This window comes from Magallana gigas, chromosome 2 (genome assembly GCF_963853765.1).
Source record: "Magallana gigas chromosome 2, xbMagGiga1.1, whole genome shotgun sequence".
NCBI classification, from domain to species: Eukaryota; Metazoa; Mollusca; class Bivalvia; order Ostreida; family Ostreidae; genus Magallana; species Magallana gigas.
In genome coordinates this window covers 53,733,983-53,747,034 of record NC_088854.1, presented here as the reverse complement: position 1 = coordinate 53,747,034, position 13,052 = coordinate 53,733,983, and the positions used below count along the sequence as shown (strand labels likewise).

The following is a 13,052-nucleotide window of genomic DNA, read 5'->3' as shown; positions in this document are numbered from 1 at the left end:
TACCAAAAATTAGAATAATTACTATTATTATCTAGTATAGCAGTTACTAATTTATCAGTAACTGTAAAATAAAATCGGTTTTTTTGTGAATTTTTTTCTTCACTTTTTTTATATTTAAATAAAAACTAATTCATGAATACATGTATCGATATAATGCCTACCAAAGACTGACAAATATGAGTCAAAAATACTTGTACAATATTTCCAAGCTAATTGTCCGAGTATGCCAGTTCTGATCTTTTTAAACACTTCGAGAAAGTATATTTGGAAATTAGACTTTGACAATAAAATCATCGACAAAAATAAGTGAACATAACAACTACAAATTGAAAGTTGTTTCATTGACATAAAATTCCCATCATAAATCAGTCAGATAACCTATTAACTCAGTCAGTCTTTTTACAAACATTTTCATTTTTTTGGAGGAAATCCTACAGAAGGAAATGGTGCGAATAAATGCCGTCTTACCGCTTTATAGCTTAATCTATAAGCTTAGCTTGGACTATTTATTATCATACTGTTGCGTTCTTCTAAACTTTCTCAGCAAGGTTTCCTATAAATTGTGCGATTAAAAAAGAAAAGAATTAAAAGTGTCTATATTTCTTTGTTTGCATGTCATTTAAATAACAAAGGATTTTCTCTCATGGTCACGGGTTTTCGTAACAGTACAATATAAAAAGAACTTAAATACATAGCAGGGACATTTAGAGCTACATTGTAGACAATAGACGACAACCAAGGTAATTGAGATTGGTAAAAATTAACTATTTGTTTAAACATTCAAAACATATTTTATCCGCATTTGATTTCATTATTCTTTTGCAGATGAAGTTGAAACATATTTTCTTTTATTTGATGGTGATAATCATTTTGCAAGGTAGAATTTTTTTTTGTTTGCAATTATCATTTAAATTTACACTACTTTTAATCACATTTCTAGGATATAAGTTTTAATTCAGATTTCTTTAAAATTTGGTTTTCCATAAAAAATTAACGTTATCTAGCTTTTCCAAATTTGAAAATAATGTATTCATTCTGTTTGTTTTAAATTAAAATTACAAAAAATCATATTATTAACATGTTTTGTGCACTTGTATTCATTATTTCAATAAATGTAGTTTTAATAACCCATTTGTTTTTACTGAAAAAAAAAATGAAATTCTCTCTTCAGTGTTGTGTTTCACCGAAGCAGAACGTGGGGGCTCACTCAAGCATGCTATTAGAGCCCGTCAAGCTGGTGCAAAGAAAAACGGCACAACACTTGCACCTACTACTACAGTTCCAGGAAATGGAGGCGGGACCGATCCATTGTCGTTGAAAAACTATGTGTTTTTTATAATAGTAATCAGTGCATACATGTATGTACCGCTATGAATAACCACAAGTTTATACTTAATATGATCATTGGTGCACCGGATCTCTAAAGCGAAGCTTCAATGTATTCATTGTTTGTGTAATAAACGTTTATCACATTGATTTAATATTTTGTTTTGCATTTGCTTTAAACTGGAATTGCAATTGGTGACGTTTATTCGTCTATTTACAAACAGTAATTTACATGCTAATGCTGTTAAATCCTAATAAATTGTTGACGGAAACTTAACCAGTCTTTAAAGTGTGTTTTGTGCGTGCTAATTAGTTTACATCTTTTTACATTTAAACAGCTAACATTCTTCTTCTTATGAAGATGTTATATAACTTTTGTATCCTTCTATGACTATCGGTCTGTCAGCCTGTTTTTCTATATTGTTTCCTATCAAAATTTAGGGTGATTTGTTAACCAAGTCTTTACAAAATAAAACAAATTGTCGGATACACGCTTTTCTTTTCTTTTATTTGACTGTGATATTCAATTTTTATTTTATAAAAGTTTATCAATAAAGACCAATCTTATTCAGAGTTAAGAAAGACATTGCATTGGATTTGTTTTGTTTTTATAAATATTATCCTAGATGATAACTATTGCACCTTTTCGAGTTAATGCACGGCATACTGAAAATTAGCCAGAGTTTAGTGTTTCTCACTGACAAATATCTTTACGCCTACAGGCATTTGGACTGTCATTGAATGGATTTTCTTCGTATGATTTCTTTTTGCTTGATTATAGTATACATGTTTTTAAACGTGCCATTGTGATTTAATTTCGTTAGTTTACAATAATAATTTTATGCCATTTTCAAGCAAATTTTAATTTGCGCCTCAGGGCGATAAAACTTAGACGAGCTCACTTTTGATCCCAGTCTAACTCTTCCCCTATTTGTTACATGCGTAACGACATTGGCAACATATGCCAATACATGTAATTGGTAATAGTATATAACTAATATTATCAAAATATTTTCAAAGATAACACACATTTGACTGATTGTGATTGAATTATTAATATAGAGCCACTATAAACTACACATTCTGCAGGTGAATGAAATAAAATAAGATAAATAGATAAAAAATATTGTGGTTAAAAAACTCAGATAAAGAGACGAACTACTGATCATCACGCAAGCACGCACACACACACACCTTTATTTATTCATTTCTTGAGTATGTACAAGGTTTTTATCACTTCATGCTTAAACACCCTCTATTAACATTATGCAGGGAAAAAGAGAAATAATTTAAAGTGTTAAGACATTAATGTTTAAAAGTGAAAAATGAGAAGCTTAATGTGATTTTGTAGACATACACGAATGTGATTGGTTCTTCGGGAGAACTTTAGCTCCCAAGTAAGTAATTTATCAAAAGGATTGCAATTACTTTGCAACCTTATTAAAAGTCGTAAATTTCTCAATAATCTAACGTCTGTTTATATATAAGGCGCTGAAATGTAGATCACACACCTTATGTATCGTCGTGCTAAAGGGTAAAGTCGCTAGTGAAAAAGATTACTGTTTAGTATTAATTATTATATTATTATTATTAATTAAACATTTTATTTTTTTCAGATGAAGACTGCACTTACAAATATATTCGTCGTTTTGATGGCCATTGCTTTTATTGAAGGTAAAGTATATTAACATTATATTTCATTTTTATTCTGAAATAATTTTATATATATATATATATATATATATATATATATATATATATATATATATATATATATATATATATATATATATGCTGTAAGCATGTTTACAGTAAAAATAAATCTGACTTAATTAGATTGCTCTGTTATTTTATTTTTATGAGTTTATTTTTTATCTATTATGAATATACTTTACATAAGGTATATTCTTTGTCATTTTTTCACGGTTTGGAAAGCAAAGGGTCCTTCAAGGATATTGACATTGTTTTAATAGGGAAATCCTATGTCATTTGGGCCGTGAATTGCTGTTTAATTGTAATTGTCCTGGTAAAATTTAGACTATGGATATGCAGATATAGCAGTGCTTCATAAACTGTGAAGGAATTGCATCTCTATGTTTAAACTGTCATGGTACTGTTTACAAGAACAAAAGAAGTGCGGATTCTGCTACATATTCCCTTTAAGTATTCATTGAGTTCTCTGGACCATTACACAAGAAATGCAGTGCCGAATTACGCCATGTGGTTTTGTGATAGTTCATTCCTAAGTTACCAGTACGATCATTTGATTTTCAAAAGGCAGTGTTTCAACGTGCGCTATACTCTTAGAGGATAATCTGTATCCCCTAAGAAGATTGTGAAGTATTTACTCCGGTTTAAAATATGTTCTACAGAAAAAGAAAGCAAATTTGATGGTCTTACTTAGGATGTATTCTAAAGTCTGCTATTGCGGAATCGGTCTTTCGATTTTGCTTTTGATACTCCCGTTGTTCTAAAAACGTCTTCAAATTGTATTTGGGTTGATCCTGTTGTGTCTTCAATAGCGAGAGACTTGCCATCATAAAACTTGTAATTGACGTGAGCGCTTATCTGTAACCTTAACGTAACTCAGAAACCTAATAGAATTAAAGATTTTGTTTGGAAATCTTATTTAAAAAAATGTTTAAAGATACATTTACACAGACCTTTTTGAGTACTGGTTTCAGCCCATTGTTTTCACTCTTACAGTTTTATAACGGGAATTTCATTAAAGAAAGTTTAGTATAACCGACAAAAAAAAGAAGTTGTATGCATGCCTTTCTGCATTTCGTTGAGTAGTGTATAATTTAACCAATAAGCCATTATATTTTAGCAACACAATACGTATACAAGTATACATGAATTCCACTTTAATTGATACATTCTAATAATGTCCGTTGTTGTCTTTTATTTAAACAGGTGTCTGTATGTACACAGCCACCACTACCACTACCACCACCACCACCACCACCACCACTCCCACTCCCTATACTACGACTACCACAGGTACCACACGGTTGGGAACAGAAGGAAGGGGCGGAGCCAGTGCTTCGTCGTTGAGTGGCTATGTCTTTGTTTTGGCAGTTTTTGGTGTTTGTATTAAACAATTTTTAAAGCTATGACGAGCTCGAGCTCTCTGCTTAATATTTATTCCTATGGGCAATACTTTGTCCTATGATTTTAGAATGGAAAAAATATTGATTATTTAAAGCGATTGAAAAAAACCTTTTTTGTTTTCTTTTTTAAATTTTGCATGTAAATTCATCATAAATATGAATAAAAAATATATCGAACAGTTTGTATTTGAAAATAATTTACTTACCAGGTCGTTTTCTGTCCATATATATTAAAAACATCTCAGCATCTGTACAAATGAACAATTTTTAAAAGAGTTCTTTTAATGATATATTTAACTGCAAAATGATTTGAATGCATAGAGAAATCCGTTGTAATGTGTGTCATTTTCTTTAAGAGTTATCAGTAAACAATATTACGTTTATATAATGTGACAAAAAAGAAATATTCTTACTATAAGGACTGATGGAAGTAAGAGTTTTGCAATATCAAATAAAAAATTTATCCGATTTTCGTGATTTTTCCCCCCGATTTCATTAGAATTCTAGATTAACACGACAATCAAACTAATAAGTATCAAATATCAAAAAGACATATGGCAAATATTATTTGCTCTTTGCTGAACTATCTATTAATTAGGTAATTGTGAGGTCAAATGATTACAGTACTATCTTTAGAGTGGAATTCTACTCAATTTTTTTTAAAAGTTGCACAAAATTCCTTGCAGGTGAGTTCGTATTGTTATTTATATTAGACCTTATGCTTGTGATAGTCTTAATTTAGAAGTTCGGACTAGTAAGCAGACCTTTTCCAAAGGTTTGGAGAATTGCTATCTCTTTTTTTTTTTTACTAACATCAAAGTTCAACATTTCTAACGTTAAAAACGAGACGAAAAGCAAAATTGCGATAAGAGAGATAACTCTCATAATTGACTTGCAAGTATTCCTTTACATATCAATGCATTTGAGTCGTATCAAAGAAATTGACTCATTGCCTGTCGTTATTGGATATCTTTTTACTTATCCTTCAAATAAATTGCTATATACAAATGTAAAATCAGAATTTGTAATTTTTTGTTGTTTTATTGTTTTGGTGTGTTTGAATAACACAATAGGAACAGAAATATTATATTGTGAATGCATAGATAAAGATGCAAGGAATTTTATCAAAGAAAAAAATGAGAACTTAAGGATGATCTGTCAGCTCAAAATAAATCAAGAGATTAGCACGTCACAGTGGTCGAGAGGGCGTAACTGTCACCTTCAATTTAACCATCGAACTGTTCTTAGTATGCAGTGAGTTTGTTTTGGTTGATGTTGATGTATATAAATATATAATGTGGACTAATAAGACATTTGAGTAAACAAAATCAAAATCATGTAATACAAATATATTATCGAATTTGTGTTGAATTGTGTCCGTAGCACAATAGCGGTCAACCCATCGTGCTACTTTTCACAGCAGGGAGGGCATAAAATGTTGATGTAGGGGGTATGCCATGTTGTCGGCTACCCCATTGTTGTAACATTTTTTGGACCACTGTGGACATTACCTGCCAACTTAATTAATTAGTTCAAAAACACTTGTGTTGTTGAAAATATACTAATATACAGTTGGCTGGTCTTACCAATGCATCTTTTTTATTCCGAATAACGTGGATCAACATAGCAAAGTATATTTATTTAATCATCGGGGAAAAAATATCTACCGTATTCGGCTTTTAAAAAGAATTAATTTGAAAAAAAACCAACACTTTTTTAATTTTCTGACATGTAAAAAACTACTATTCTGAGAGGAAACAGTGAAGAATACACAGAGTAATAGACAGACAAACCTGCAAAAAAGATTAAATTACTTATTTCCCAATCACGTAAGAATGAAAATTGTTCTAACAAAATGTCTGATTTTAAGTTAAGAAATATCAGATCATAGATTTCAAATCAATAATGGCGGTCAGCAGCTTTTATCTAAACATTTTAATTCCCCTGATAATTCTGTTTTGTCTATGAAAGTTAGAATTGTAGAAACAATTTACCATCCTACCAATAGCCCATCACTAAGTACGCCATTCCGTAGACAACAACAAGAACTTTGGTACGGCCTTTCCGTATGGATGCAACAATAATGTTGAAAGTGTGGGGAGTCTTTCAAGTCCACAATGTACAAATGCTAATGTAATGGGACTTTTTAACAACACTAAGAGACGTAGGCGAAGTCATGGACATCGGTCTTATAACAAACCAATTATACACGATGTTTCCTTTGATTCATTATAACCTCTCCAGTACTTTCACACCAAACTTTACTCTGTCCCTTTGAAAGTGTTAAACAATCTTTTGAAAAAGTCAAGGAAAAGCCGTTTTTTGACTTTTCTACACCGGAACACAGACTCGGATCCATGATTATGGATATTGCTAATCATCGGCTTTTTAAGCCTACACAAACAGAAAATACTGCTCATGCACCACGTTATTTTTTCAAACTGCAGTTTGCAAACAAGGGAATCGATGCTGTTAATATAAGCAATATTCTTCATCACAAAAAAGTTCAGCCATATTTCAAGATCAAGTCATCCCCTTGTATTTTCTACAATTATACTTCATCCATTGCTTCAAAACTCTTCAATTACATACAAACTCTACACGACTTTAACATCGAACATCTGAAAGATAATCCTCAAACGTGCTCATGTTCTTCTTCGCCCTACCTATAGGCCTGCCGGACTGGTCATTACTGGTGATGTTAATTTAGTTAACAACGAAGACCTAAAATCACTTATTATGAAAGGACCAAAATTTAGGAAGCCTAGATCCTTCACATGGCGTCGTAATTTTATACATATCATGAATTCTGTTGAAGATTACGCCAAGCGATGGGCAAAATCTGAAAAAGAAGAACTGGATACCTTGGCATAGTGGGTTAAAAGCATCAGATGTATATTAAAATCCCGTATTAAACGATTGAGAGGTCACATGAAAACCATCTATCCTTCTGTTTTCAATAAAGCAGAAATGAGAAAAGAACTAGACAGAGTGCACGATCAGTATGTACTGGTCCCTGCTGATAAGGCAAGTAACAACATTGTCTTTGTTTGTAAGGCACATTATATTAATTGTATTTTCACAGAACTGGGTTTTAATTCTACACATGGTAATCATACTTACACCCATAGCAGCTTTTCCAAGCAGGAATTACTTCAAAATCATAAATCTCGAATGGATATCTTTAATATTCCCAATACACAAAATGAATTTGATTTACCTTCTTTGTACTGGGTTCCAAAGCTTCCCAAAAGTCCTTACAAATAGAGATATATAGCAGGTTCCAGTAAATGTTCTACCAAACCTCTCTCTTTACTCCTTACTAAAACTCTTACAGGTATGTTTAGGCCATTTATATCATTTACAGCATTATAATGAATCAGTTTCTCCAGAACCAGTTTCGATTTGTTAACTGTATCTAAAAAAGTCATGTAAAATCATAGGAAAGGAAATACGATGAAAATAGAGATCATTAATTGATCAATCGCTCAATATTTTGCAATTAAGTCTATAAACATTGGTTACACTTAAAATAGTGTGCCAATGCCGTAGGTATCATGGAAAATGCAGGAACGATTAAAAACTCTGGCTACATGTTAGTATAAAACGTATTGTATAGTTGAAGGAGGCTGGGTGGTCAACAGATTAACCATTAGATCTACCTGAAATTTTATTCGTGATATGTTTAGCTATGAACCTTTTTAAGTAAAAAAAAAAAAAAGAATTCCATATGTTTTAGCTTTTCATTTTGAGTCTTCATATAGAAATCTTCTTCTAAAGGAGATCAATAAGGTCTAAAACTGGCCACGACCATTCAGCCCTCTTAACTTGGGAAGGCGGAATGATTATAATACTTCTTCTATAAGATATTGTCTGCCTTTATCACAAAGGCGATTTCTATTTAAAACTTATCTAAGACTAAGATAATCTTTACTTTCTTGTATCTAATGTTATAATGCAAAAAGTGGTAGGTAGGTTTATAATCTAATTTTTACATATGCAATATAAAACTTATTTTTGAAGACATTTTGATTTCAATTCTCAGCCTGTACTATTTTTTCCCAGGAAAAATTAATTCGCGTCTTACTCATTATATAATATAAATACTCGTTGAAAAGATATAAGGTAAATGTGTGTAACACGGTAAGTATATATTTTCTACCTCTTGCTTTTTATCATAGACAAAATATGGTTGTGAGTAGCTTTGCGTAAATGTTATAAAAAGTCCTTATCTATTGGTTAGTTTCTGATGAATAGGTAATATTTCCACCAAATTATTAAACTGAACAATGCTTATATTGTTATTTTTTATTAATAGAACTTGAGTTAGTCTTAATCTAAAAGATCGGACTTGTAAGCAGACCTTTTCCCAAAGGTGTGGAGAACTCAAATTGCAATTGGTAATGTAAATTTTTTAAATATTTTAACTAACATCAGAGTTCCTAATTTGTTGCTTACCTAGTTGCTTACAATTTCACCATTTTCAGATTAAAATGTTATGTTTTAATGTTTTGAATTTCTAACGTTGGAAACGAGATGAAAAGCAAAATTGCGATAAGCGAGATAACTCTTTTGGGAAAAATTAAGTTACAAACACTCCTTTACACATCAATGCATTTGAGTCGTATCAGTCGCGACTTTCATAGCAATTGACTCATTTTCTGTCTATTTAAAATCGTTTTACTTATCTTTCACATGAATAGTTACGAGGGTTGTTCGGAAATTATTGAGACAACATGAATATCTCTCTTTTTAAGTGACGAATTTTAATGGAAATTGGCATAATTATTGAAAAAACCTAAACGAATAAATAATTAAGCAAAGTAATATTACAAAATTATTAATAGTTAGTTTATGACAGTACATAAACAAGTTGGTGGTCGGAATACCCGGCGCAGGCACAAAGTTGGAGTTTAAAAAACTTAAACTTCTTTATCGTAAGTGTTGTTGGACCTACAATTCTTGATAAAAGAAATCAAATTTGAGATTTTCATTTTGCTGTTTATTGTGACTCACTTTTGTGTAAGTTTTACTAGTTCGTGTAGAATTACAAAGAGAGTATTTAAATATGTACCCAGCAATTGAAATTTGACAAAGACGGTTTGTTAAAATTTGACGTCAAGGCGGCGCAGCGAATTTACATAAAATTCGTGTGAATCTCGGAAGAAGACCTTTTGGCCAAGAAATTGCTTACAGAAAAACTATACGATGGAAAGAGGCCAAAAGCTTCAGTTAATCGGGGTTTATTTACTGTTTGTTTAACTAAAATTAAAACAAATGGAATAAATATAAATTACTTTTATTTAAACTGATTTTAATAGTTCTAAGATATGTACAGAATGAATGAAAGAGACATACCCAGTAGGTTGACTTTTAAAAAGAAGAAATAACTCGATTTTTTTTCACCAAAAAAATACAATAAAGGAAAATATGTATTACTGTTGCCATTTTAAAATAAAATAAAAAATGAAAAATGAAGAATAATTCATGTATGGTGTTTTTAACATAGAACCAAGTAAAAACGTTAAAATGACGTTGCGATGAGTTTGTGGTTGCGCCGGGTCATTGGAAGTAGGCTACTTTATTAGCTTACCAGGAATGAACAAATGATGTTAATATCTTCAAAATTTGTACATTAATAAAATACATACTGGTTTATTTTCTGGTGAAATTTCGATGATTTATCTTTTTTCCAATGGGAGTAAGAGTAAATGTCTCAATAATTTCCGAACAACTCTCGTATATACTAAGATGAAATAAATGTGTGTAATTCTTCATTGTTTTGTAGTGTATGAAGGACCCATTTGTAACAAAAATATTATACTGTGAAGCTTAAGATAAAAATGCAAGGAAATTTAACAAAGAAAAAAATGAGAACTTAAAGGTGGTCTGTCAGCGCAAAATAAATCAAGAGATCAGCATGCATTTCACAAAGAAGATCTTGTGGAATTTGCAGAACAAAAAAAACAATAAAGAATTTATTTTAAACTAAGAAGCAACAGAAACTAGAAAAAAGATCAAAAGCTCTCCAATTAGACACATGTTTTTTGACGTAAGCAATGTTTTGCACGTAACTTAAAAACAACAAAAGTGGCTTCATTCAGAACTTAAGGACATTGCAATACCCAAGCTCATCAATAGCAATTAATTAAGCGTGTCTGTAAATATTTACAACCACATTTGATAGAAACTACTTACAATTAATCGTAGAATTGTCACTTCAGCAGTTCCATACATTTAAACAGCTCAGGGAACTGCACCTGCATTGTTGGAGGTTCAAAAAATCAATCTTTAGACTGCAGACAGAGTTTTGTCAGTAGCGTGTGTCGAAAGTATTAAAAACTCTAATTAGAAAACCACATGATCGCTACATGACTTTTAACTAACGCTGGCAAAAATACAAAATGGCTCGGACAAACATATCCGCAATGCATACGTATCCTTAAATATTCCAAGAAATAAGAATACAATAATATTAGTGATATGAACAACAAGGTAGTTAATTGTGACAATTAAAAACATCCCAAGCAAGAATTACTGACATGATGAGGTATTCCTGAATTTAATAATAACACTAACACTAAAAATAAACCCTCAATTGTAAATACATATCAATAGTATATAAATTATATCAATAGAATAAGAAAAAACTACTATTTCGTTCAAAAATGTGATATTGTTCAGAAATTTCAAACATAGACAGTCAGTGCAGGGGAAAATGCTCATCTCATGACAATTTTCCTTTCATACTCAATCATATTGATGATATACAGATAATACCAATAGTAGGTTTTTTAACTGCCATTTCTTTTTAACCACTTCATTTTCAAATTATGTAAAGGCATTGAAAAGCCATCTCTAAGGTACCGAAGGAGGGAGAAGTTTCGTGATTTGCAGGTAGATCTAGTTACATGTAAGAATAATAATGGAAAATAATTCGATGTTTTAGTATCATAATTCCAAAACATCAGCTACACTTTTAGAACGTAAATTATCATAGTGTGACTTACGTTTGTTTGGTTTTTTTTAACCAGAAATGTGAAATATTTTTGTTACAAAAACAAACAGCCGGTACACTATATTTTATTTAAAATCCAAACTTTTTTTTCTGCATTTTGTGTCAGATTTAGATCAGATAAAGTACGTATCTTTACTTACTTTTAATAGTTTCAAATAGAGGGTTTTTTAATATTACGATTACAATAACCAAAGAATTCGGTTAATAAACGTCCGTGCATTCCGAAGAAAGTGTGTGCACTTTGTGTCGGTGTTTTTTAAGTTAAGATAAGTGTTCCTTTTTCTTTTACAAAAAAATTGATGTTGAAGTTAGATTATGTAATTTTAATTGTTAAAATATATGTTGGGCCTACGTCTGCATGATTCAAGTTAATTGCAATACATGTTTTTACTCTTGACGTTTATATTTTTGCACATCAATCATTCACTAAAGAGACAAGCTTTATGAATTGAAAAAAAATTAGTTGGCGTGTTTTAATTATAACATCATCGGACAATATATATATACGCTAACCACCATCGTTAAGGTATGCACATTTTTCGTTTCAGTTAACCTATCATTGCTCAAATTTAACCCTTTTAAAAGCCCTACTTACATCATCTGAAGCTAATATCAGATAAGTATGTTTTTTTTTTAATAAATAGACTGTATGGTAAAACTGTCAAATTTTGTAAATCTTTATATATTAGCACATATCGCAAACTCGTAGTCAGTTTTAATTCTACTCATAGAAAACTACTTTCCAAAGTTAAAAGTGATAAACAAAAACTGAAAATAGTTTGCCTATAATACTATATAAAAATGCCGTTGTGAGCCAAATACAAATTAAGCATTGTGTATGATTGAAACCAACCAACCTTTTCTCATCGTATCTGGTCCAGGGGCTTTATAACAGTCTTTTCTGATTTCGTTGTTTTTAGTACATGTTTGTTAAGAACAACCATATAACGAAGGCATATTCTATTGCTATGTTAAGTAAGTGCCAACGTACATGTATGTTCAAGTCACTTTCAGTGACTTCAAATTCTTCATGCTTCAACATTCTGAGAACATGTATTTTCGATAGTAATACAATGTTATAATATTTTTAAGACATATTGTAGTTTCGTCTAAGAATTAATAAAGTAAATGTTCGAACTTGGAAATTATTTTCTCCAATAGAGCAGGCTCTTGTACACGGTGCCAGTGGTACCAATGCCTATTATAGTGTGAACACATATCCATCGAAGGTACACCTTCGGCTGTTACCTACTTTACATTGCCTTCTAATGAAACTTATACTTGACATACAGCAGCCCGTTACTAGATTTGAACAGGTGTGTAAAACTAAACATGTGCATGTATATTAACGAGGCAAAGTGACTTAAATCATAAGCAACTTGAAGAAAAATATTGAATCTCGGATGGAAAATAATGGATAATTGACAAAAATACCCAACAGGTTAAGAACAAATGTATAGCTTTTTATCAAGATCGATGTAACACAATTTTTTTTCTTTGCTAAAACACGTAGAGAAACACGTAGTTACATTACAGATGGGATCAGAAGTTAAATCTTGAATCTTGCGTCGTTACAAGATGCAATGTTTTTAAAA

The 13,052-nt window shown here is 31.0% G+C and overlaps 2 long non-coding RNA genes across 2 annotated transcripts; both read left to right on the top strand.

Moving 5' to 3' along the window:
- Positions 1 to 644: 644 nt before the first annotated feature.
- On the top strand, positions 645 to 1,476 carry LOC117681686 (uncharacterized). The gene is made up of 3 exons (XR_004596284.2): positions 645 to 740; positions 826 to 877; positions 1,172 to 1,476. It is a non-coding gene; the product is annotated as an uncharacterized lncRNA (long non-coding RNA).
- A 1,294-nt stretch (positions 1,477 to 2,770) lies between these two features.
- Positions 2,771 to 4,875, top strand: LOC136272501 (uncharacterized). The gene is made up of 3 exons (XR_010710510.1): positions 2,771 to 2,860; positions 2,943 to 3,000; positions 4,243 to 4,875. It is a non-coding gene; the product is annotated as an uncharacterized lncRNA (long non-coding RNA).
- The last annotated feature ends 8,177 nt before the right edge of the window (positions 4,876 to 13,052 follow it).